This window comes from Lactuca sativa, chromosome 8 (genome assembly GCF_002870075.4).
Source record: "Lactuca sativa cultivar Salinas chromosome 8, Lsat_Salinas_v11, whole genome shotgun sequence".
NCBI classification, from domain to species: Eukaryota; Viridiplantae; Streptophyta; class Magnoliopsida; order Asterales; family Asteraceae; genus Lactuca; species Lactuca sativa.
Window position 1 is genome coordinate 212301856 of NC_056630.2, and position 22440 is coordinate 212324295.

Here is a 22440-nt window from a genome sequence, read left to right on the forward strand (position 1 = left end):
AGCAGTTGCATCATTCTTGATTGCCTTCTTCTTCTTTGAGGGTTTGGTTGCAACACTTAACAAAATGCCAGTCTCCACATTTGGATTGAAAGTCTTCATGTATCGCACCAACACCTTGTGAGTTGGAGAAACCTTGTTAAGCATCACATCTGGAATTCGAGCAACACAGGTAAATATTTCCTCATTGTCTTCAACCACTTTTGGAAATTGATATAGAGAAAATTCTGCAACCTCCGCATCCTCTGGTACTAAAATTCCCTCCTTTTCATATACCTTTTCAAGAATCAAGCTCCAATACCTTGCACAAGATATGCCTTTTTTCCGAATTTGTGTTTTCCAGACTCTTAACAAATTCTTTCCATAACTGAGTTGCATAATCTACACTGATGTCATAGTACAAGCCCATCACCATGGCATAAACCTCCATACGCCCCCTATCTAGACCAACTGTGCAACCTGTTAAGCATCTAAGAAAAATGCCAAACAGAAAATTCCATATACACGGTAACCCTGACTTTCTGAAGTCACTGATCTTCTCCAGAGTGGGTTGATGGCCCATTTCATTGAACATATGGATTACTTGGGAATTAACAGGTTTGAAGAATGGAGGATTGTTCGGAATTTGCAAGAATTCAAAAAACATCTTCTTGGAAAGTTTAACCTGTTTGTTGTTCATCAAGTTGAAGGTTATCACATCAGTAGTATGGTTGTATGATGCCGTTGAAGCTGCCAAAGATAACCATGTCATCGGAACAGAGAAGGAACTAAACATGGCGGTTGACAGTGGTGATCGTTTTAGGGCAACGATGAGCATCTTCAATCCTTCAGGATAAGAAGAAACATTCGGATCAACTTGATAATTGGTGCTTTGGATTTTCATTAGGGATTGAGAATGAACTTCATCAGTGTTGGATTGGGTGGCCGCCATTGTTAGGGTTTGAAAGTGATGAAGTTTGAACAAGTTTGAATCTTTTGAGGTTTATGAGAGTTCTGTTTGCGTAACCGTATATAGTGATCTTGATCCCCCTTTTATAGTTTACCCAAATTGATTTGAAATTAAAGTTGGATGCATTTAATGTTATCCGATGTGGCACCTTGAAAATCGGATCATGACTGCAAAAGATAACCATGCTTCAAAAAGTAACTGTCACATCTCCTTGAAAACCGGATAGAATACCAACCATCTTGAGTACACAGCCTGTCAAGTTTCCCGTTATAGAATTTGAACCATTAAAACCCTTCGCATGGAGGCAAGGCTCTTTCACTTTTGGGATGTAAAGTGAAGTCATATGCCAGATTTGTGAAATCATCAGCCTGAGTTGGTTTTATGCAGAACCTCAAGGATTTCGTGTGTGCATTGTGTCAACAGAATAAGATGAGAAACAAAAAATTTTGGAATTCTGTGATGTAAAAAATTCAATTTTCATGAAGGCAGTTAAACCCCAGGCAAAGGTTGCTTCGTTAATCATCAAGAGAGATAATCAACAGCTTGTGTAGTTTCCCGTGAATTACAATCGAATACTTTATGATAAGTATCGAAGGGCTTCTTTTAAAATATATTTTGGGTTGGTTTCAAATTTCATTACATATCAGCCTTAACATAAGGTGAGAAATTGTAAATGAAATTACTTGTATGACCAGTGTAGTCAGTGACAAGTTGGCTTTTCAAAATATTTATCATGACTAGGATTTGCGAATAAAACTCACACAGAAATCATATTCATAAAAAATTTGAACTGGATCTTGTTGGGTAACAAACATCGTGGGTTGCGAATGTTTGATCAAGACCACACATGCGAATTGAATATGATTTAGAGTTTCGAAATTTTGGTACCGAAATAAAAGTTTCGTTAAAATCTGGAACGATGTTCCCCGTCAATTCTTTAAGGTTTATGATTTTTGGGTTTCACTTCCATCACGGTCTCATGATATTAGATCATAAACACAGACTTGTGATTTGTCTAGGTTTTGATTGGTTTTGATCAAAGACCTCAAGGACAAATCTTTTCAAAAATTTTGATTGAAAGAATTGTTTGGTATAAAAATATTGGTTAAGAATCGAAGTGTACCTCTGTTATAATGGACAAAACAGAAAACTCTTAACTCATATGAGAAGAGTAAGGTAGCTCTTTTGACTTATGCGAATATAAGCCTTTTTGGGAAGAAATTTTTCATGTGATAATTTCATTAAGGCTTTCTTTTCTCACACATAGAGTCTTGTTGAGGCTTTTAGTCTACATACATCAGCATGCTTCTAGGGACATCCTAACTAGTTTTTAAAAAAATTGATACCTTCCCGTAGAAACATATAAGCATGACCTCTTCGCATTAAGCCCTGTACTAAACTCACAACACACAATGTTTAAAGATCAAAGAAAACAAAAATATTTTTTTGATTTTTGAATTTTTCAAAATTAAAAACATAACAAAATAAAATCTTTTTGGATTTTTAATTTTTCAAAAACAAAAATGAATAAAGATAAAATCTTTTTGGATTTTTGATTTTTCAAAAATTAAAAACTACAAAATGAATCATAAACCTAACCTTAGTTGTTATGATCGCAAATGCGAAAAGATGTGGATGCGAAGCCTCTGGATGAACAGTAACATCTGAACAAGTTTGACTCATAACTGCTGAACGAAACTTTCATGCTTGTGTTTTTGGAATTGAATTTGCATCAATAATCCCCAAACTTGCTAAAATTCTAACAAATGATTTTTTATCAAGAGGTTTTGTAAAAATATCAGCAAGTTGTTCAGTTGTTTTAACAAAATGAATTTCAATATTCCCATCTTCTACATGATCTTTGATAAAATGATATCGAAGAGCAATGTGTTTTGTCTTTGAATGTTGTACTGGATTATGACAAATGCAAATTGCACTTTGCGAATCACAATACAAGGGAATCTTTTTCATGTTTATTGCATAGTCACGAAGTTGACTCTGAATCCAAATAATTTGCGAAGTGCAAGCAACAACAGCAATGTATTCAGCCTCAGCAATTGATATAGCCACACAAGTTTGTTTCTTCGATTGCCAACTCACCAACTTCCCATCCAATAGTTGACATCCACCACTCATACTTTTCCTATCCAAAGTACATCCTCCTAGATCAGAATCTGAAAAAGCTTGAATGAAAAATCCCATTTTCGAAGGATACCAAAGTCCTAAAGAAATTGTTCCCTTAAGATAGCGAAAAATATTTTTCACTGCAGTCAAATGAGGTTCTCTGGGATTAGCTTGATATCTAGCACAATTGCAAATCGAAAACATAATATCAGGTCTACTTGTAGTTAAGTACAATAAAGATCCTATCATGCTTCGATAAAGTGTTAAATCAACAGCAGGAGCATCTAACGAAGGAGTTAGTCTTGTTCCTACTGCCATTGGTACTTTTAGTTTCGTGCTATTTGTCATTCCAAACTTTTCAAGCAAGTTCTTCATATATTTTTCTTGATTGATTAAGATTCCATCCCTGTTCTGTCTTATATTCAAACCAAGAAAATTATTAATTTTTCCCATCATGCTCATTTCAAACTGACTTTTCATTAGATTTTCAAATTCAATTGACAATGCTGGGTCAGTCGAGCCAAAAATAATATCATCAACATAAATTTGAACAAGCATTAGATGATTCCCAACTTTCTTGCGAAATAATGTGGGGTCTACTGATCCTTGTTTAAATTTAGATTGTTTCAAGAAATTAGTAAGTGTTGCGTACCAGGCTCTTGGTGCTTGTTTTAATCCATATACAGCCTTATCTAGGATGTAAACATGATCAGCATGTTCATCGTTTATAAACCCTGGTGGTTGTTCAACATGCACTGTTTCTTCAGGTTCTCCATTTAATAATGCACACTTAACATCCATTTGATAAACATCAAAGTCTTTGTGAGCTGCATAAGCTAAAAATATGCGAACTGCTTCAAGTCTTGCAATAGGTGCAAATGTTTCTTCATAGTCTATTTGTAACACCATGAATTTCAAAATAATTTTTCGCAATATAAAACATTTCCCATTTAATTTCATAAAAACATTAAGTTTCAAATTCCAATCTGTATCATACAAATCCCAAGATCACATAAATATATCAAAAGTCCCCTGCGTGTGTACAGATCAAGCCGGCGCCTTCCCACGGTCATCGCTAGTACCTGAAACAACAACACTAACACTGTAAGCATGATGCTTAGTGAGTTCCCCAAAATACCACACATAAAACACATATTAGCCACTCGAGGCCATAACTCTATGGGTCCGTGCACCCAACTCTGTGAACCCTCAGGTTCTAACTCTAGGAACCTTCCGGTTCCAACTCTGTAATCATGCACAACATAAATCACATAGAAATAATGCAGTACAACACATAGCATACACATAACATACATACACTAACACATAGCTCTGATTACCTACTCAAGGTAAAGTATAGTGAGAAGACTCACCTCGCGTATCTCGGTATCTCACGAATCCTGGAAATCCCTCGTGCTCGATCCTCCGAGCTCTAATCCTCCTATAACATCACATGACTCTAATTAACCCTTTTTATCTCTAAGGTTGACTATCCCTAAGAAGTCAACACAGGTCAACGGTCAATGGTCAACTTTGACCGGACTCGGCGAGTGCACACGACAACTCGGCGAGTCTAGACGTTCTCACCAACTCTCTAGGATTCCCTTTCTACACGTCGAGTACTCCCCCCCTGACTCGACGAGTTTCACTTGGCAGAAATCACGGGGCCACCCCGACTCAACTCGCCGAGTCTCAAGAACGACTCAGCGAGTCCCAGCTTGACTCAGTCCACTTGACAACCCTCTCTAACTCACCCTGACTCACTGAGTCAACCCATGACTCGACTGGACCACTCACTGGTCCGTCCAAGGCAATCTTCAAGCTACTCGCCGAGTCTGCTCATCGGACTCGGCGAGTCCATGCCATGCAATCACTCAAACCTGCTTCTAAGGTCAGATCTATTCCAACAATTCATAGATCTGGCCTTCCTAGACTGATTCACCACGTAAAGCCCCAGACTTGGTGCATAAACAACCTCTATATGACCATATATGAAGAATCATCAACAATTATCACTACTCAAGGTCATAACCTCAATTGTTCTCTATAAATCTTGATGAATGAGGCTCTCTGGACCTCTATGGATCCAGATCCAAAGTCTCATCACTAGCAAGGGACTATTTGGCCATCCAATCAACTCAACAAGGTCACAAGAAACCCTAAAATCAATTATACTTCACAAAACAGGAGATGAGCCGAAATCATACCTTTAGATTGAAGGGCTAAGCTTCAAATCCACAGAATAGCAATCTCCTTTGTCTCCTCTTGGCTAGAACCTCCCTCTTCTTTGCTAAACAACACACAAATGTCAAGAAATGCTTCCTTTCTCTCTCAAATCGCTAAGGCACTCTAGGGTTTCTCTCTATGGACTGTTGGGTGCAAATGACGGCCATAAGGCCTTTTAAATAGGTCCCAAACCCGAGAATTTAGGGTTTCATTAAACAGCGTGGACTCGCCGAGTCCAGACGAATCCTGCGTCCAGAATCGCGATCCTACTCGGCGAGTCTGAGCTCCAACTCGCCGAGTCCCCTCTCAAAACATCAAAAAAAATCAAAACAATAAAGATACCTGGAAATCCGGGCTGTTACAACTCTCCCCCACTAGAACTAGACTTCGCCCTCGAAGTCTCGCTCTGAAAATAGCTCCAGATGCTGCTCACGCATCTCGCGCTCCGGCTCCCAGGTCATCTCTGATCCCTTCCGGTGTTGCCACTGAACCAACACCAGAGGTACCTCCTTGTTCCTCAGAACCTTGATCTTCCGATCTCTGATGGCTACTGGTCTCTCGGCATAATTCAGGCTCGCATCCACCTGAATATCCTCTAATGGAACCACTGTCGACTCATCGGCTATACATTTCCTCAATTGTGACACATGAAAAGTGTCGTGCATTTGCCCCAACTCTGCTGGCAATTCCAAACGATAGGCTACCCGGCCTACCCTCGCAATCACACGAAATGGCCCAATATACCGGGGCCCCAACTTGCCCCTCTTCCTGAATCGAATCACTCCTTTCAAAGGAGAGACCTTCAGGAGAACGAAGTCGCCGACCTGAAACTCAAGCTTGGACCAGCGTCTGTCTGCATAACTCTTCTGTCGGCTCTGGGCGGTCAATAACCTCTGTCTGACCTGCTGAATCTGCTCTGTCGTTTGAAGCACGATCTCTGTACTGCCCATCACTCTCTGCCCAACCTCTCCCCAGCAAATGGGGGTCCGACACCTCCTACCATACAACAGCTCAAAGGGTGGCATACCAATGCTCGAATGATGGCTGTTGTTGTAGGAAAACTCTGACAAGGGAAAATACGCATCCCAGCTACCCCCGAAATCCAACACACATGCTCGAAGCATGTCCTCAAGCGTCTGAATCGTTCGCTCACTCTGACCGTCTGTCTGGGGATGATATGCGGTACTAAAATGCAATCTAGTACCCAACTCCTCATGAAATTTCTTCCAGAATCTGGAAGTGAAACGCACATCACGGTCCGAAACAATCGAGATCGGCACCCCATGCCGAGATACCACTTCTTTCACATATAACTCCGCCAACTTCTCCGCTGAAGAACTCTCACTGATGGCAAGGAAGTGAGCGCTCTTCGTCAACCTATCCACAATCACCCAAATTGCATCAACTCCTTTGGCAGTCCTCGGCAATTTGGTGATGAAATCCATAGAGATCTGTTCCCACTTCCATTCGGGAACCTCCAATGGCTGCAACTTGCCATGCGGTCTCTGGTGCTCGGCCTTAACCCTGCGGCAGGTCAAGCACCTCTCAACGAACCACGCGACGTCCCTCTTCATACAGGGCCACCAATACTCTTTCCTCAAATCCAAATACATCTTCGTAGCCCCCGGATGGATCGAAAATTTCGACCGATGAGCCTCCTCCATCAAAGAGGTGCGCGTACCACCCACAAACGGTACCCAAATCCGACCCTGAAAAGTCATAAGCCCTCGACCATCCGTAACGAACTCTGAAACCAAACCAACGACCCGTTCCTTCTTCTGCATCTCCGGCTGCATAGCCTCGGCCTGTGCCCCACGAATGGCATCCAATACCGGAGCTATCATGGTCAATCTCAAACATACATCTCGCAATGAAGTGCTCTCCGCCCTGCGGCTCAACGCATTGGCCACCACATTGGCCTTGCCCGGGTGGTACAGGATCTCACAATCATAATCCTTGACCACATCTAACCACCTCCTCTGTCGCATATTTAGGTTGGGCTGATCCATCAAGTACTTCAAACTCTTATGGTCCGTGTATATCATACACCGAACCCCATATAAGTAGTGACGCCAAATCTTGAGGGCGAACACTACTGCCCCCAACTCTAGGTCATGCGTGGGATATCTCGTCTCATGAGGCTTCAGCTGCCTCGATGCATATGCTATCACATGCCCCCTCTGCATCAACACCGCACCCAGCCCCAAAATCGATGCATCACAATATACTACAAAATCCTCCATCCCTTCCGGGAGAGCTAATACCGGGGCTTCGCACAACCTTTGGCGAAGTGTCTCAAAGGAGGTCTGCTGCTCGGGACCCCATGAGAATGCGACACCCTTCCGGGTCAATCTGGTGAGCGGCACTGCGATCTTGGAGAAATCCTTGATAAATCTCCGATAATACCCTGCCAACCCAAGGAAACTCCTGATCTCAGATGGTGACTTCGGCACCTCCCAACTCATCACCGCCTCAACCTTGGCCAGATCGACCAGAATCCCTTCCTGGTTAACGAGATGTCCTAGGAACTGGACCTCTCGCAACCAGAAATCACACTTGGAGAACTTTGCATAAAGCTTCTCCGTTCTCAATACCCCAAGGACCTCCCTCAAATGCTCCTCATGCTGCTCTCTAGATCTCGAATACACCAGAATATCATCGATAAATACAATCACCGACCGATCCAACATCGGCCTGCATACCCTGTTCATGAGATCCATGAACACAGCCGGGGCATTGGTGAGCCCAAAAGGCATCACCACAAACTCATAATTCCCATATCGCGTCCTGAATGCTGTCTTCTGGACGTCCTCATCCCGCACTCTCACCTGATGATATCCCGACCTCAAGTCGATCTTGGAAAACCAAGATGCTCCCTGCAACTGATCAAATAAATCGTCGATCCTCGGAAACGGGTAACGGTTCTTGACCGTCAGCTTGTTCAACTCCCGGTAATCAATGCACATCCGGTGTGAACCATCCTTCTTCTTGACGAATAGAATAGGTGCTCCCCACGGCGAGCTACTCGGCCGAATGAATCCCTTTCCCAGCAACTCCTGAAGCTGCGAGGATAACTCTTGCATCTCTGGAGGTGCAAGACGATAAGGCACTTTAGCGATAGGCGCGGCCCCCGGAACCAAATCAATACCAAACTCCACTTGCCTCACAGGAGGTACTCCCGGCAGTTCCTCGGGAAAGACATCTGGAAACTCACGTACCACCAGTACCTCCTCAACTGAACTCGGTCTCTCGGAAGTCGCTCGCGTATCCATCACATACGCCACAAAACCCTTACAGCCCTGCTGTAGACACTGCCTCGCCCTAGCGGCCGAACAAAAGGCTGATCCCGAACGTGTACCCTCGCCGTACACTGAAAGAACTCCCCCACTAGGGTTTCGTATAGTCACCAGCTGACGCTCGCAGTCGATGACTGCGCCGAATCGGCTCAACCAATCCATGCCCACAATGACATAGACATCACCCATCGCAATAGGAATCAAATCAATCGGAAACTCAACCCCGAAAATCTCTAACACACATCCCCGGAAAACCTCCGTGGCACAAATCACTCTGTCATCAGCTATGGAAACTCTCAGAGGCCGACTCAATGCCTCACGACTAACACTGATATGTTGGCTAAAGGCCAAAGATACAAAAGACCGACTCGCACCTGAGTCAAATAACACTAAAGCAGGTACAGAGTTCACAAGAAAGGTACCTACGCATAATATAATATAAGCATAATATCTCAACATTAAAAATAAATACATGAAAGGAAACATACCAGCCACAACATCGGGCGCAGCGCGGACCTCCTCCGCAGTCAGCTGGAAGGCTCTCCCTCGAGCTCTCGGCGCCTCGGCCTTCACAGGCCGACTCTCTGTAGCTCTGATGGCGGTAGGAGCAGACCCCTGAGATGCTCCGCGCAACTGCGGACACTCGGCCTTCCGGTGTCCGGTCTGGTTGCAGTGAAAACACACTGCAAACCCCTTGGGGCAGTCCTTGGCCATGTGCCCCTCCTTGCCACATTTGTAGCAAGACCCCGCTCGGCAAACTCCGTCATGACCCTTGCTGCACTTTCCGCAAGTGCGGCCCTTCTGGCTCCCTGGTCTGGGATCAGCCGGCTTGGCCCGCTTGGCGGCCGGCTGTGACTGTGCCGGTCGCCGATCCCTCCCCTGAGACTCCGCCTCCTCCCTGGCCTGAGTCTCAAGCTCGATCTCCCTCTTCCGGGCATTTTCCTGAAGCTCGGCAAATGTTCGGTACGAGGAGTTCGCAGCGAACTCTCGAATATCCCGCCTCAAGATGCTCAAGTAGCGGCTCATACGTGCCTGCTCAGTGGACACGTGCTCAGGGCAGAACATCGCCCTCTCGTGGAACATCCTCGTGATCGTTGTAACAGACTCAGTACCCTGCTTGAGGGTCAGAAACTCCTGTGCTAAACGCTCCCTCTCCACCTGGGGAACGTGCTCATCCCGAAACATGGTGGTGAACCTCTCCCAGGTCACCATAGAAAGCTCAGCAGACGTATAATGCGCCGTCACAAACTTCCACCAGTCCTTCGCTCCCAAGCGAAGCTGGTTCAGCGCGAACCAGACCTTCAAATGCTCAGGAGACGAGCAAGTGAAGAAACACCCCTCAATATCAGATATCCACCTCATAGCTGCCACTGGGTCCTGAGTACCATCAAACTCTGGTGGTTTTGTGTTGCTGAACTCACGGAACAGCAACGCATCCCCACCCTGCGGCCTCGCAGCAGCAATCGCTGCGGTAGCCGCTGCAGCAACAACCTCAGAAAGAGCGGCATAACGCTCATCAAACGTCTCAATCAATGTGGTCTTTATAGACCCAAACATCTCCGGTATCTCTGCCCTGATGGCCGTAGCCACCTCCTCCTGAATGATCCGGCGGATCTCCTCCTCACTGGTACCACTGCTCTCGGGCATCAAACGTGTCCTCACCATGATCTACCTCTGAAATACAACATACGATAAATTAGAATCCACACGAGTATGCACACACACTCGTCAACTCTTTCCTCCTTGATTCTTGGCATTCCAAAGATTCTTACTTGGGATGCACACCGCTCCGGTGCTTCCAGTAGTACGGGCCCAATACTACTGTCCGCACCGCACCCGAATACACTCCAAGTCCTCCTCTTCGGATCCCAGGTCTCAAGTACCCTATCATGCGTAGACCACTCTCTAATAGATCTCTCATAAGTCCCTCGCTGCTACCTACTCACTCTCAAGCATCTCATAGCAGCTCACCTCTCCCTAGGCTAAGGCATCACAAATCAGGCCACTCTAGTCCTAATAGCAATACCTAGCCTACTCTAGCATGCGAATACATCATATCAATGTCAATATCACATAATACATAAAGGTATTTTGGGAAATCACCGTTCGGGCGCTGACTGATCGTACACACATCTCTTGCTCTGCGTTTTTCAAAAATCTTTTACGCTTTTTGAAAATACATCTCAAATCCTCAGTTTGAGTTCAAATACGCCCGAAGGTGTACTCGAATCCCTCAAACCAAGGCTCTGATACCAACTTGTAACACCGTGAATTTCAAAATAATTTTTCACAATATAAAACATTTCCCATTTAATTTCATAAAAACATTAAGTTTCAAATTCCAATCTGTATCATACAAATCCCAAGATCACATAAATATATCAAAAGTCCCCTGCATGTGTACAGATCAAGCCGGCGCCTTCCCACGGTCATCGCTAGTACCTGAAACAACAACACTAACACTGTAAGCATGAAACTTAGTGATTTCCCCAAAATACCACACATAAAACACATATTAGCCACTCGAGGCCATAACTCTATGGGTCCGTGCACCCAACTCTGTGAACCCTCAGGTTCTAACTCTAGGAACCTTCCGGTTCCAACTCTGTAATCATGCACAACATAAATCACATAGAAATAATGCAGTACAACACATAGCATACACATAACATACATACACTAACACATAACTCTGATTACCTACTCAAGGTAAAGTATAGTGAGAAGACTCACCTCGCGTATCTCGGTATCTCACGAATCCTGGAAATCCCTCGTGCTCGATCCTCCGAGCTCTAATCCTCCTATAACATCACATGACTCTAATTAACACTTTTTATCTCTAAGGTTGACTATCCCTAAGAAGTCAACACAGGTCAACGGTCAATGGTCAACTTTGACCGGACTCGGCGAGTGCACACGGCAACTCGGCGAGTCTAGACGTTCTCACCAACTCTCTAGGATTCCCTTTCTACACGTCGAGTACTCCCCCCCTGACTCGACGAGTTTCACCTGGCAGAAATCGCGGGGCCACCCCGACTCAACTCGCCGAGTCTCAAGAACGACTCGGCGAGTCCCAGCTTGACTCAGTCCACTTAACAACCCTCTCTAACTCACCCTGACTCACTGAGTCAACCCATGACTCGACTGGACCACTCACTGGCCGGTCTAAGGCAATCTTCAAGCTACTCGCCGAGTCTGCTCATCGGACTCGGCGAGTCCATGCCATGCAATCACTCAAACCTGCTTCTAAGGTCAGATCTATTCCAACAATTCATAGATCTGGCCTTCCTAGACTGATTCACCACGTAAAGCCCCAGACTTGGTGCATAAACAACCTCTATATGACCATATATGAAGAATCATCAACAATTATCACTACTCAAGGTCATAACCTCAATTGTTCTCTATAAAGCTTGATGAATGAGGCTCTCTGGACCTCTATGGATCCAGATCCAAAGTCTCATCACTAGCAAGGGACTATTTGGCCATCCAATCAACTCAACAAGGTCACAAGAAACCCTAAAATCAATTATACTTCACAAAACAGGAGATGAGCCGAAATCATACCTTTAGATTGAAGGGCTAAGCTTCAAATCCACAGAATAGCAATCTCCTTTGTCTCCTCTTGGCTAGAACCTCCCTCTTCTTTGCTAAACAACACACAAATGTCAAGAAATGCTTCCTTTCTCTCTCAAATCGCTAAGGCACTCTAGGGTTTCTCTCTATGGACTGTTGGGTGCAAATGACGGCCATAAGGCCCTTTAAATAGGTCCCAAATCTGAGAATTTAGGGTTTCATTAAACAGCATGGACTCGCCGAGTCCATATCTTGGACTCGCCGAGTCCAGACAAATCCTGCGTCCAGAATCGCGACCCTACTCGGCGAGTCTGAGCTCCAACTCGCCGAGTCCCCTCTCAAAACATCAAAAAAAATCAAAACAATAAAGATACCTGGAAATCCGGGCTGTTACACTATTCCTTCTTGTTGCGAATAACCTTTAACCACTAGTCTTGCTTTATTGCGAATAATATTGTCATCTTTGTCAGTTTTATTTTTAAAAATCCATTTTAATCCGACAATTGAAACATCAGAAGGTTTAGAAATTAATCTCTAAACCTTATTTCGTTCAAATTCAGCCAGTTCAGATTGCATAGAAACAACCCAATCTGAGTGTTCCATAGCATCCTTTACTGTCTTTGGCTCTATTTTCGAAATAAAGACATTAAACATACATAGTTCTTGGTTCGCATTCAGTACCTTATTTTTCGCACGAATTTGAGCTCTTGTCAACACACTATCTTGTGGATTTCCAATTACCTGTTCTTTTGGATGATTTCTTGTCCATTTCTCAAGTGGTGGAAAATTAGGATCAAATTCCAACGGTGCATCTTCAAACATATCTTCATTTTCAGATCCTGCAATAGAAAAATTTTCATTTAGTTCATGAAACTCATCATTTTCATCAAGATTAATTGTCTCTGTTTCATCATGCTCCCCCTCAACATGATGTTCATCTTGATTTTGCGATTGCTCCCCCTCAATTTGATGATTCATATTTTCATTCTCCCCCTCTAAAGTTGACTGACAATCTTCATTGTTGATCGTATGCTCCCCCTCCATACGAGCATCAGGCACACTTTCGCAAGATATTGACCATGTAGTAATTGTTGAATCATCATTATGTTTTGAGGATTCTGATGTTTGATTATCAGGAGCACTATTTTCCGCTTCAATTGCCCTGTCAGGTATTCCGAAAATTAAGTCATAATCAAAATCATTTATTTCAGAATTATCAATTTGAGTATTTGAATCAATAAGTATTGATTTATTTTCAAATTTACTATTCGTTTGTTTAAGATAGTAATCATCAAAAGTTAAATTGAAAGTTTCTTCAACTTTTCTAGTTCTTTTGTTGAGCACTCTGTATGCAACTGAATTGTGCGAATAGCCTAAGAATATGCCTTCATCAGCTTTAGCTTGGAACTTGGACAAATTATCTTTGAGATTCATGATAAAACACCTGAAACCAAAAACATGAAAGAATTTGACATTAGGTTTCCTATTATTGATTATTTCATATGGAGTAACATTGAATCTTCGATGAATGAATGATCGATTATGAGTAAAACATGCAGTGGAAAATGCTTCAGCCCAAAGATATTGAGGTAGATTCGCATATGTTAACATGGTTCTGGCTGCTTCGCATAGAGATCGATTTCTTCTTTCAACAACACCATTTTGTTGTGGAGTATATGGTGATGAGAAATTATGCGAAATGCCTTTGCTTGTGAGAAAAGATTCAAGAGTTTGATTTTTAAACTCAGAACCATCATCACTTTTAATTTTGCGAACATTCTTTTTCAGACTAAGTTCAATATTTTTGATACAATCAATCATCGTCTGTGCTGCTTCAGATTTTAACCTGAGAAAAAATACCCATGTGAATCGAGAATAATCATCTAGAATAACTAAAATGTACCGCTTTTTATTGATTGTAGCAACAGTCGACGGTCCACATAAGTCAATGTGAAGAAGTTCCAATGGTTCTACAATTTTTGAATCGATCACAATCGGATGACCTTTTCTATGTTGTTTTCCTAGTTCACAAGCTGCACACAGAGAATCATTGTCAAATTTTAGTACAGGTAACCCCCGAACTAAATCTTCAGTGACAAGTTTGTTAATATTGCGAAAGTTCAAATGTGACAATCTTCTATGCCAAAGCCAACTGACATCATTAGACGCTTTTGATAGTAAACACACAGCAGGTTTTCCCACAATTGGTTTGATGTCCAGTGTAGACATATCACCATATCTTTTGGATTTGAGAAGTATTTCATTTGACTTCACATTTGAAATGATACTTCCTTCTTCATTAAATACAACTTGGTTTCCAGTACCAACAACAAGTTGTGACACACTTATCAAATTATGTTGAAGTCCTTCAACATAAGCAACTCTATTCACAGTGAATTGTCCATTTGTGACTTTCCCATATCCTTTCAATTGACACTTGTGATTATTCCCAAATTTGACTACTCCTGCATTTTCCAAGCTTCTATAATCTCGCAAGTTTTCCTTTCTTCCAGTCATATGACGAGAGCAACCACTATCAATATACCATTTCATATCATATTGCTCGTCACACATCACCTGCATTTATTGGAAAATTTTAGGAACCCAAGACTTGTTGGGTCCATCATTAGTAGAATTAAACAAATTCTTTAAATTTAAAAACCATGTTTTCACTTTGTTTGTGACAGAATCCATTATATCAACATCATCAGATCTAGATATTGAAATATAGTCGTTCAATAGTTTTGGATTTCCATTGATTGTAATCTCATCCTTCACAACATTCGCATTTTTGATAACTGGGTTCCATTTTTGAACCAGAACTTGCGAATTATGAGATATTGAACTGGCAGTGGAAGAGTTATTTGCGAACTTGTCAAATGCATTCTTGATTTGTTGCTCTGAAACTTTGGTCGGTTTTGAGACTGAAGGATTTGGAAAATTTGGTTGTTTTGGTGAAAATTTCACTTTTGCTTGAGTTGAATCTTTCAAACTTGATGAAGTATTCGTGAATTTGCCAACATTTTGAAACTTTTGATTATTTACAAATTTTTGCGAATTCTCAAATTTTCGATTGTTGTCATATTTGCGAACATATGAAATTTTGTCAACAGAATTTATTGGTTTATGAAAACTTGAATCTATTTGTTTATTTTTGCTTTGAAATTTTGATGATTTTGTTTTTGAATTTTGTTCTTTTTCAGCTCTTGGTTTGTCATTAGACACAACTTGCCAGAAAATTGCTTTTCTTGCTTTTCTTTTTGAAACATTATTTTCTGTTGAATAATTTCCAACCATTAATTTGAATTCATGAGAATTTAATTTTACTTCATCCTTTGGTTTTTCAACTTTTTCAAAACCTTGGTTAAATTTTTCACCTTTAACCACCCACTTTTGTAATGACTTTTGTTTTTGAAACACATAAGGATTTTGAGTTAAATTGTTTTCTTCTGTGTTTTGATTTGCGAAAAACCCTTCAGTAGTTGACCTTAGATTATCTTTTTCAATCATTTTGTTGAATTCAGGATGAATTTTCTCAGCATTTCCTATTGTGACAAAAACTTGATTTGGAAAAATGGTTTTATCAGTGCATACAAAATTTAGATATACCACAGTGTTGGTTTCCAAATAATGTGCACCTTTGTCATTTAAAATTTTGTCAAATTCTTTTGTATTCTCAAACACTTGATCAACCACAACTCGTGGAGGTATTTCATGTGAATCTTTAACTTCTTCTTTGTTTTCATCAGTATCATCAAATTTCCAGCTTTCAACTTCCACATTATCAAACTTACAATGTTGCGAAGTTGAAGGTTTATCAATGTCATCCTCTACTATCGAATCAACTATAATTTCTTTACCTTTGATCTTAGATGTGATATTAATGATTGACAATTGAGAACAATCAACCTCTTCTTCCTCTTCTATCTCACTGATTTCACTCACATTATCTGAATTGTCAATATCAATATCAGCATAATTGAATTGAGAGGCAAGAATTGAAGTTTCTGTTTTCTTTACGATTTTCACTTGTTCACTCTTTGTCAAACTTTCATTAACAATGTTAACCAACTCATCAGCATTCAAAAATTCATCAATTTTGACAATACCATATGGATATCTATCATCAGCTATTTTGTCAAATTGAGCAAATGTACTTTCGTAATCATAAGAAACAATATCAACTTTTTCACGTTCATACTCTAGAAAAGTTGTTCTTTGCTAATGTCAGAAGAATGATGTAAAGCAGTTAATTTTGCATACAATCATTTGGCAGAATTACAATATATGTTCCTTTGTGCTAGCAACAACCTAACATCATTTGTAAGATTATTCCTATCACAATCTACATTTTTGATCTGCATTTCAAGTTTTTCTACTCTGCTCCTTTTTATTTCTAATTCTCTTCGTGTCTCACCTAGTTGCATATTTAATTTTTGAGCTTCAGTACTAGCAGACACAATAACAGAATCAAAATAAGCCACAGTATCATCAAATGAAATGATTTCAGCATCATAAGCAGATAAAGGAATATTAAAAGATTCAAGTATTGCACGTACCTTGGTGGTCATGGGTGATTTGTCCGTGGATTTGGATACGAAGCATCTCCCTGAAATGTCATCTTCACAATCTTAAAAACTTGCGAACATGGCTCCATGTGTGGGATGCCTCATTTCTTCATCATCAGATCCTGATGACCAGATCTGATATGTTCCACTCTCTTCATCAGTGGATTCACCCTTTGCAACTAGAGACACTCCTTTTGTCTTAGCGTGCAACTCTTCAATCTTTTCAGAATAGTATGCTTCATCTTTAACTTTTTCTTTCTTCTTTTCTTTCTTTCGCAACATGCAATCGGCTGTGAAGTGATTCACACCATTGCAGTAGTGACAGTAAATTCCTGAGTCACCTTTCAGCTTTTTCACTTCTTTCGCATCTTTTTGTTTCTCATCAGCTTTCTCCATTTTCTTCCTCTCCTCTCCTCCAGTTTTTGTGACTCCACTCTTCGCATCACTAGCCTTTCCTTTTGGATTAAAAGGCTTTGATACCAATTGAAGAGAATTGTTATCGAGATTTATGAAAGCAAAATATGATATGAGTGATTGAAAAGTAAGAACACGAAGAGTAAATATTAATCAGATCTTATATTGATGAAGACTGATTACAGAATAAGCAAAAAGGATATTTGCGTATCCAAAAGTTATCCTCTACTTCTATCCTTAGTCCCTATTTATAGGGAACAGGAGTGTACAAAAAATATACTAAGTCTAAACATTACACTTCGCACAAAATTGACTTAGTAAAATAACAAAAGATGCGAAACTATACAAACACAATATTCGACTTTTACAATTTTGCTTCTACGAGTATGCTATTTTTCTTCTATTTTCTTAGATTAAATACACTTAAATCCACAAAATTGGATTTCATTATATAAAAATCACCATTGGTATTTTTCCCGGATTATGTACACTATAAATGGAGTTTAAAAAATTTTGGTAATTTACTTTAACTATTTGGTAATTATTCACCATTTAATGATTATTCAAGAGCATAAAACAAAGAAAAAACGCAAAAACTAATTGAAAAATATCTTTTATATTTTTCACAGCTTCTATATGTATAATAACTGTGTTACAAAAAGGCTAAAAAGGCACTTAAAAGGGTAGATCTAGGGTTATGATGCAAAAGAAGAACTCGTCGAGTTGATGCCATACTCGACGAGTAGCAGCGAGTAGGGTCGAGGAGTGAGAATAGGGACTCAGCGAGTTGGCGGCCCAACTCGGCGAGTCAGGTCAACTATGAGTTGACTTTGACCGAGAGTTGACTTTGACCGAGAGTTGACTTAAAGGAGTCATTTTACCCAGTGCAGTGTTTAGTATTTGATTGAGTGTGTTTATGGACTTGTAGCTGGGGAGATACCGGAGCAGCAGCAGTTAGCTTCCAGAGCCATTCACACAGCAGCCAGTTCACGAGGTGAGTTTCCTTTCAGTAGGAACGGGTCTACGGCCACAATGTCGGTCCGTTTAATTAGCAGTAGTCCCGGACTTTGGTCTGATGCAGTAGCTAGAGTGCTTGATGTCTTTGTGATTCAAGCATATTTGTGTTATGTGTTCCGGACTCTGTTCCGATGCAGTATGCAGTATATGTGATTATAATAGTTGTTATGTTTTATGCTATGCCATGATCAGTCAGTTCCGGACTTCGGTCCGATGCAGTCAGTTCCGGACTTCGGTCCGATGCAGTTAGTTCTGGAGTTCGGTCCGATGCAGTCAGTTCCGGACTTCGGTCCGATGCAGTTAGTTCCGGACTCTGGTCCGATGCAGGGGACAAGGTCCCAGTCAGTTCCGGACTTCGGTCCGATGCAGCTAGTTCCAGACTTCGGTCTGATGCAGTGGGCAAGGCCCAGTATGTGCTTTATATATGTATTGTATGGTATGTGGTAGTTTGGGGGAGCTCACTAAGCTTCGTGCTTACAGTTTCAATTTTGGTTTCAAGTACTTCCGCAAGTAGAGGGAAGAGCTCGGGATGATGGCATCGCACACACCACAGCTTCAGCTTTTATCCTGGGAGTTGATTCAGTTTTTGATTTTGATATGACATAGATATGATACAGTTTTCTGCACAATGTTTTTATTATGTTTGGAATACATCACGTATGGTTATGATATGACACTCAGATTATGGTTTTTGGTTATATTGAAAAATGAAATTTTTGGGTCGTATTTTTGGGTTTGTAAACTGTTTTCTATTTATTTCAATTTTTATTAGAATAAATGCACAAAAATCATAAAAATGGGTTAAACAGTTTAGAAATCCATTTTAATATCTTTCCCAACTTAATTATGCTCAATGGCAGTATTATAAAATTTTTGGGAATTTTGATCATCTGGATACTATTTTTCACGAATTTATATTGTTATTAAGGCTTAAAAATTAGGAAAAATAGTTAATCACATCAAAAATTCAAGGGAAAATTTCTGGAAGACCTCTACTATGTTGAATGAAAATGAAAAGTTTGATAATTTTTGGAAACTGTTTGATAATATTTTGGCTTTTTAAGAGCTTAAAACACATTTAAATGTGTTGAAATACCCTTAATTAATATTATAAAAATCTGGAAATTAATATCCAAAATTGTCTTAATCACATGAGTTATAAATTTTCACCATTTTAGAAAAATGTTTGAAACTTATTAATATTAAATTTTGACACAATATTGACATAGTTCTATTGTAGTAGTAAGTATATTAGCATTAGATTTCGACCAGAGCTTAAAACACATTTAAATGTGTTGAAATACCCTTAATTAATATTATAAAAATCTGGAAATTAATATCCAAAATTGTCTTAATCACATTAGTTATGAATTTAAGAGCTTAAATGTGTTTTAAGCTCTTAAATTTTGACACAATATTGATATAATTCTATCGTAGTAGTAAGTATATTAGCATTAGATTTCGACTAGAGACTCACTAGCGTATACCATTATTGTAGGATTAAATAGTAGTACAAGTGGAACTTAGATCAAGACATCATTTGCATCATCTCAATACATTGTGAGTATTCACGACTCCCCTATTTTTGGTTTTTATGTTTTGGGGTGGAAAAGCATGTCCGAAAAACTATTTATTGTTCGTTGCATTTAAATTGATTTGTATCAAACTTGGTTGCTATCTTTTACATATTGTGAGTATTCACCACTCTCCTATTTTCAAATTTTAAATGTTTTGGGGTGGAAAAGCATGTCCTAAAAACTATTTACTTTATCTCTCATGATGACAACAAACCTTGTTTATGCAAACTTAATACTCATTTTTGCAATATATTTCTATTTATGGAAACTTTATTACTCGCTTTCGCAAGGAATTTCTACTCATGAAAACTTATTAACTTATTTTAGCAATGAACATTTGTTTATGGAAACTGTTATCAATATTTAGATTATCATGAATTTCAAACTATATTATGTTATAAACTTGTGAGTACTCACCAACTATTTTTATAGTTGACGCTCGTTTTACATGCTTTTTCAGGAATCATCGAGTAAGTTGCACTTAGGGACACATCACTGTTAGGAGCATTCGCATGTGTTGTATTTCAATTTACATTGTAATTTCTTTTAAAATTTGTTCAAACCCATTGTAAATTTGTAATGATTTTTAATACTATGGTTGGTGTTGTCTTTTAACTTTTGCTATGAAACCCTTTATACTGCCACACCTCGTGTTTCCGCTTTAGCGGGGTGTGACACCATTGAAGCTCGACCTACATGGCCCTTTGGCCTCATAATCTACCGTATCCACACTCAGTCTGAACAACCACAACCGGCTAACCGGTAAAGATGGTAACATACTCTGTTACAAATCATGGTACCAAAACCATGTTATCTTCCCTCAACTTGCCACTTAGAACCTCTAAAATTCTCCTTGTTCTGAGTATGGGTCCTCTGCTTTCATTAGTACGGGCCTAATACTACCCTCTGTATCTACCCATACTTTCCACAAAGATCGTCCCAAATTTCCTAAGTAGCGGCTCAACCTTCCTAATCTACTAATCCCATTCCACATGCTCGCTGCCTAATGAATACTCACCTCTAAGAAGCGCACCCCTTGGACTGCAATTACTGCCTAGGCTTTACTAGGTTCCCACACCTCTCTGTCATTAGCTGCCGAGGTACTCCTCGTAATGTCCATTAGCTTTTTAGCTAACTCGCATGGCTCAGGAGTTCCACAAAGCACAAAGAAAGCAACATTCGAGCATCGAGCAACCTCCATCAACTCATAAAACCACTCTAGTACAACTTCAATCGCTCTATCCACAGCACAGAAGGCATCACCGAACTCAGGCAATCCTACCTCTCAACTCCTCGGAGATCTCTAATCATACATATGCAATAATACCAGTTCACATAACATGCATTAAGGCATCTCTCTTAAGCAGGCACACTAGCATATAATTATGAGCAAATACCTAGCCCTAAATTGGCGTGTAGTTCTATCAACTCATAATAACAACACATAATCAAGTAAGGGTGTTTTAGGAAATCACCGCTTGGGTTCTGCTGATTGTACACACTGCTTCATCTCATTTCCTCTAATCTTTTACTCGTTTTGAAAATAATTTCTTTTTAGAAAAATTCCACAAATTCTCAGTTTGAGTCTAAACATACCCCAAACCAAGGCTCTGAACCAACTTGTAACACTCTAAATTTTCAAATAAAATTTTCATTTTTAAATCCACCCAAAATCCAGTCTAAAATTTCTCATACTCAATTTATAAATTGTTTCAAACACAAGACATAAAATTGTTTGTCAAGTATGCTAGAATCCTCAAAACACGAATCAACTAACTGGTGTGTACAATCATGCCGTCACATTCCTGCGATCCTGAGATGTATCTGAAACACATTTCACACAACACTATAAGCACAAAGATTAGTGAGTTCCCCAAAATACCAAACACAAATAATTAGCCTCTCATGGCTATATCTCGATAAGGACCCTCCGGTCATGTATCTTAGTGAGGACCATCCGTTCTCATGGATCGGGTTGGACCCTCCGGTAATGCATCTAAGTGAAGACCATTCAGTCTTACGGCTCAGGTTGGACCCTCCTGTCCTATATCTCAGCGAAGACCCTCCGGTCTCACGAATCTGGTTGGACCCTCCGGTCCTGTATCTCAATGAAGACCCTCTAGTCTCATGGCTCGGGTTGGAACCTCTAGTCTTATCTCAATAATGCACATGATAATATACAACATAAATCACAAAGACAAAATGCATAATATCACATATCTCAATATAAGAACGTAAGACCCTCCGGTCAGTAACACAAATAAGATCCTCCGGTTGCACAGTAATTACGACTCAGGTAAGTATAGTGAGAAGACCCACCTAATAAGTAAAGCAAGTATGTCTTGCACTCAACTGTCAGTTAAGACTCCACCTACATATATCACAATCATCTTTAATTAACACTTTATAATAATAACTCCAAAGATGTTAAGATAACTCCTTTACTAATTCTCAGAAAGGGTGAAAGACCATTTTACCCCTCCATGGTCTCCACAGTCCATAACTTAACCAAACCCTAAAAGTCAACGGAAGTCAACACTCAAGTCAACAACCCTTGTTGACCCAACTCGTTGAGTGCATCTATGTGACTCGTTGAGTTCCTTATATTATTAGAAAAATCAAGAAAATTCGACTCAACTCGACGTTGTCTCACCAACATGTCGCGTTTGTATAATGTCTAGAATATCGGGGAAAAC